The sequence below is a fragment of the Mustela lutreola genome, chromosome 7 (genome assembly GCF_030435805.1).
Source record: "Mustela lutreola isolate mMusLut2 chromosome 7, mMusLut2.pri, whole genome shotgun sequence".
In the NCBI taxonomy this organism is placed as follows: Eukaryota; Metazoa; Chordata; class Mammalia; order Carnivora; family Mustelidae; genus Mustela; species Mustela lutreola.
The window spans coordinates 59251178-59257215 of record NC_081296.1 but is presented as its reverse complement, the minus strand read 5'-3'; the positions used below and the strand labels follow the sequence as shown (position 1 = coordinate 59257215).

At 40.8% G+C, this 6038-nt stretch overlaps 1 pseudogene; it reads left to right on the top strand.

Moving 5' to 3' along the window:
* The first annotated feature begins 1590 nt into the window (after positions 1 to 1590).
* LOC131835283 (olfactory receptor 4F3/4F16/4F29-like) lies at positions 1591 to 2525 on the top strand (annotated as a pseudogene).
* Positions 2526 to 6038: the final 3513 nt, after the last annotated feature.

Sequence of the window (6038 nt, the reverse complement as noted above, 5' to 3'; positions counted from 1 at the left end):
TCCCACATCGGGCTCCTTGCTCGGCAGGGAGCCTGCTTCTCCCTCTGCCTCTGCCTGCCATTCCGTCTGCCTGTGCTCGCTCTCTCCCCCTCTATCCCCTTCTCTCTCTCTGATAAAAAAGAAAAAAAATTACAAGGTAATGTGATAAGTCCTTATAAAGAGGTTTGAAAAAAATACTTCTGATTGCACCATAATGCCTATGATGTAGACTTCTCAGATCATGTGTTCAGTATTCTAGGGCAGTGCTTCTCAAATGGCAAAGACAAGTTCCTTTCCCCACTCCCATCCTTCATGGAGTGATAGTCTAGTAAATACAAAATTATATATCTGGGTTTTGCTGTGATGTGAGATTGCTAGGTAAGTTTCTTAGCACTCTCAATTTCTGTGCCTAGCATGATGAGAACTCCTAACAGTTTATGGACCTGCACTTCTGTGTTGGCCACTTCTTCATTACTTCAGGGAATCGAAATACAAATAAGTCATAATCTCTGTCTTCAAGGAGCTTACAGTCTTTTGGTGAATTAGAACTATGCTTAGAATACTAAAACACAAGACACAGTAAATTAATTGCTAATGATATAAAGCAAGATCTCACAAATATAGTTAAAATTTAAGAAGCCATGAAGATAAAAATGTTCTAGAGGTGGGAAGTTAGGAGGAGGAGTCCGTTTGTCAGTGTAAGGCTTGTACTTTTGGAAGTGAATGAAATAGTGTAGAAGTGGTGAAGGAAGCAGGCTCTATTAGTCTTAAACCAAAATCAAAAGAATTTGGTGCTGAGGGTGCCTGGGTGGCTCAGGTGGTTAAGCAACTGCCTTCGGCTCAGATCACAATCTGGAGTCCTGAGATCGAGTCCCGAGTCAGGCTCCCTGCTCAGCGAGGAGTTTGTTTCTCCCTCTGCCTGCCTCTCCCACCTTGTGTGCTTTCCCATTCTTTTTCTATCAAATAAATAAAATCTTAAAAAAAAAAATTCGGTGCTGAATTCTTATTACGCAACTTGACTAATCTTGTGTCTCATGAAAAGCATCGTAGTATCTACCCTGGGAGGAAGCGGAGAGTTAAATGTAGAGAAAACTTGGTGGCTATGCTGGTAATAATAAAACAAGACTTTTTAGATGTTGTAAACATTTAAGTAATATTAAAGATGGATATATTCCCAGAGCAGGGTGCTGGGATGGAAGAGAAGAAGGGTATGTCTTCCAGATAAAGGCTTATGGACTTGGAAGGGACTGCAACAGTGATTAGTTCTATGTGACTGGGGCCAGATCATATTAGTTTTGAACCCCAAATCAAAAGGTTTGGTTCATGTTGACTATGTTATATCTCATGAGTAATCATGGCATCAACCCTGAGAGGAAGCACAGGGTATCACATGCAGACATGACCTGGTCATAGAGAGAAGCTCAACATGAGAGCTACCAATTCTTCTGGGTAATCTAAGTTAAGAGGACATGAGCATATCAGGTTGGTCCTAATGCTGTAGTAGAAGCAGGCTTTCATACTTTTGACCTCTCTCCCAATCTACTAACATAATTAGTATAGTTGACATTTTATCCTATTGTCCTTCTTCAGGATGCCGTGCCAACAAAACCAATGGATAGAATAAATCATTCTGAGGTGTCAGAGTTTGTATTCCATGGATGAAGATCTTGGAAGATCCAAATTCTCCTCTTTGTGTTATCCTCCACGTTTTATGTGGCAAGCATGATGGGAAGCTCTCTCATCATGCTCACTGTGACTTGTGACTCTCATTTGCACTCCCCCATGTACTTTCTGTTGGCCAACCTCTCTTTCATTGACCTAGGAGTTTCTTCAGCCACTTCTCCCAAGATGATTTATGATCTTTTCAGAAAGCATAAGATCATCTCCTTTGGTGGCTTCATTGCTCAAATCTTCTTTATCTACGTCATTGGTGGTGTGGAGATGGTGCTGCTCATTGCCACGGACTTTGACATATATGTTGCCATGTGTAAGCCTCTCCACTCTCTGACCATCATAAACTCAAGAATGTGTATCTTTTTTTAGTGGCTGCCTGGATGACTGGCCTCATCCTCTCTGTGGTGCAGATGACTTTTGTGGTAAACGTGCCCTTCTGTGGTCCTAATGTATTGGACAGTTTTTACTGTGACTTGCCTCAGTTAATCAAACTTGCCTGCACAGACACCTACCAACTAGATTTTATGGCCACAGCCAGTAGTGGATTCATCTCTGTTGGCTCCTTCTTCATGCTGATCATTTGTTATATCATCATCATTCTTACTGTTCAGATACACTCTTCAGCTGGTTCATTCAAGGCTCTGTCCACACTCTCAGCTCACATCACTTTGGTATTCTTGTTCTTTGGTCTTTTGATATTTGTCTATATGTGGCCATCTCCCATCATACACCTGGATAAGTTTCTGGCTATCTTTGATGCTGTTCTCACTCCCTTCCTGAATCCAGTCATCTATACATTCAGGAATCAAGAAATGAAGGTGGCAATGAGGAGAGTATGCATACAGCTAGTGAATTATAGGAAGATCTCTTAACTGATGCCAGTATTGTGAAGAGCCCTTGTTGATTCCTGATGTTCATTACTGGCAGTCAAACTCAGAGAAAAGCTCTTGTTTGTTCAACCTTGATTTGACTATACATGCTGATATTGAGTCTATTTTTATGTTTCATTTAGGAGGGAAGGACATTCACTTTTGAAAATAGAGAAGGAGTTACATATGAAGTATTTTATATATTTTTAAAATATTTTATTTATTTATTTGACAGACAGAGATCACCAGTTGGCAGAGAGGCAGACAGATAGAGGAGGAAGCAAGCTCCCCATTGAGCAGAGAGCCAGATGTAGGGCTCCAACCCAGGATCCTGGGATCATGACCTGAGCCGAAGGCAGAGGCTTAACCCACTGAGCCACCCAGGTGCCCCCATATGGAGTATTTTAAATTTAAGATAATAATTTTAAGCCTTAATTCCCAAGGAATAATATTTATATGAAATAATTGTTAGAAATGCAAAAGAGGGTAGCTTCTTTAAGGACTTCAGAACAGGGAGAGCTGTATAACTCTCTCTCTCTCTCTCTCTTTTTTTTTTCCCTCACTCTCTCTTTTTTATTTTTTTTTTAAAGATTTTATTTATTTATTTGACAGACAGAGATCACAAGTAGGTAGAGAGAGAGAGAGGAGGAAGCAGGCTCTCCGCAGAGCAGACAGCCCGACGTGGGGCTCGATCCCAGGATCCTGGCATCATGACCCGAGCCAAAGGCAGAGGCTTTAACCCACTGAGCCACCCAGGCGCCCCTCTCACTCTCTTTTTAAAGGAAACCCTACTCAATGGGAGAATTTGCTGAGAGAAATGAACTAAGTCTTCTCATTGTATGCTGAGCTTGCCCACATTTCACCCCTTCTGTGGGTCATTGTTAGGGCTGTGCAAGGATGGCAGTATCTTTGAGAGAACACACACAGAATCTTTGAGAAGGCACATACTGAAGCCCAGTGGGTGAACATCTCGGTAGTAGCCATGTATTCATGGAAGAAAAGGAACTGAGAAAAGGCTCTTTCTCCTTGATTGGTATTATACTATTCAAACCCAGCAAATTCTCTTTCTCTTTTCTCTTCTACTTCTTCACTTTTCCTCAGTCACTTAGGGCCTCTGGGCTAGGAAGATCTCTAACCCCCTTCCTTTCCTTTTTCAGGCTTTCTTTCTTCTCCTTCTCCCTGTGCCATCATTCCTCCTTTGTCATGTCAAGTTGTGCAAGACATGAAACCTGTGGAAGAGGCAATTTATCAGTTAGAGTCATTTAAAAGCCCTTCACTCGCTGTTCTGTCCCGTTCTAATTTTCCTTACTGCTATCCTATTAATTTATTAATTTCTCTTCTTTCCTTTATTGAAGTATAAATGAAATATAATATTGTTAGTTTTGGGCATACAAAACAATGATCCAGTGTTTGTATATATTGCAAAATGATAACCACAATAAACCTAGTTAACATCTGTCACCATACATTACTCTCTGCTTTATAAATTTTTTTAAAAAAAATTAAAAAGTATTTATTTATTTGACAGAGAGAGAGAGACAGCAAGAGAAGGAACACAAGCAAGGCGAGTGGGAGTGGGAGAAGCAGGCTTCCTGTGGAGCAGGTAGCCAGATGCAAGACTGGATTCCAGGACCCTGGGACCATGACCTGAGCCAAAGGCAGACCCTTAACCACTGAGCCACCCAAGCACCCACAGTACTCTCTATTTATAACTGTGATAAATTGCTTCTTCCACAGGTTTCATGTCTTAAACAATTTGGTTTGCACAGAGGCTCAGCCATGGAGTGTGAAGAATATCTAAGTGGTTAGGGTAGAGTTACTTAGAGCAGTGTCTTTCACACTTTTTGATAGTGACCCACAGTAGGGAATACAATATACATTGCAGCATATATCCTGACCCATCCCCATAAAGAACAGAAATAAGTTTCATTTAATGACATTTAATTTTGATGAAGTTTTCTGTTGTTTTTTCCTTTCCGTTTCTCTTGTCTTCTGTTAAAAAACTTGCTTACAACCTCCTTTGTGGACTACAGAAAATCTGCCTACTTAGAAAATTACAGAGAAGATACAGAATTACATGTACTTCTTCCAGTTGAGAACAGAATGAATGCACCAAGATAAATGCTATGTCGTTCTAATAGAAAAAAATTCGAGTCTTTCTTTCTTCTTCTTCTTCTTCTTATTATTATTATGAATTTTTGAGCCTTTTAATACTTTTCTACAACATGATTTTTTAAAAGCTTTTTATTTATTGAGGGAGGGAGGGAGAGAGAGAAAGAGTGCACATGCTTAAGGGGGGGGGGGCAAAAGGAAAGGGAGAACCAGACTCCCTGCTGAGCTGGATTCTAGGATACCTGTTTGATGACTTGAGCTGAAGGCAGATGTATAACCATCTGTGCCATTCTGACACCCTCTAGTCCTACTTTCATGTAGTATTTGATAGCAAAACATTTCTACATTTATTTATTTATTTTTAAAGATTTTATTTATTTATTTGACACAGAGAGAGAAAGAGAGAGAGATTACTAGTAGGCAGAGAGGCAGGCAGGGAGAGAGAGGGGAAGCAGGCTCCTTGTTGAGCAGAGAGCCCAACGTGGTTCTTGATCCCAGGACCTTGGGATCATGACCTGAATCAAATGTAGAGGCCTTAACCCATTGAGACCGCCAGGTGCCCCTTTGTCATGGCCAGCGTGACAAATCGACCAGGAGAATGTCAGGGCTAAGAGGATGGTGAAAAGAAATTAAGAGACAAAGAGATGGGGGCAGGAGGGACACTGAAGATGATGTCCAGCAGTGCTGATTTTATTCCACATCTTACAGTCATTTATAAGGGAGACCAGAATAGGAGGAGTAATACATCAGTACCTAGTCAGATGATCGCAAGTTTCTATAACAAGTTTACATTAACTACAAGCAAACCTCGAGATACCAGGTAGTTTGGGCTAAAGCCATTAGCAAGACAATCAACCAGGGAGTGGGTTATGGGAGGTACAGGAACAACCAGGACCAACTAAGGACCAACCAGGACCCTGGCCACATTGTTCCCTTCTATAGGGAGAGCATGTGGGAAGTCACATAAGCGAGCACACGACACATAGCACTGACACTTTTCTCAGCGTTACTCAACTTTCCCGTCCTCATCCTTGTCAGGGTGTCTGGACTTTGAAGGAGATACAAGTCAGGGCCTGGTTTGATCCTCGACTCCAACCATACCATAGCCTCCAAAACCCCTTCTACATTTATTTAAATTAGCTGATCATTTTGAGCTGTGCAAAATTTTCACATCTATCATTGCTTCTTTTCAGGCTCATTATTCAAAGATATATATGCACACACACATACATATTTTCCTTCCAAGATTTTTAAAATTCCAGTTAGTTCACATACAGTGTAATATTATTATTTTTAAAAATATTTCATATTTATTTTAGAGAGACAGAGTGTGAATGAGAGTGAGAAAGAATCTGAAAAAGACTGCAGTGAGCACAGGGCCCAAAGCAAGTCCCTATTCTACAA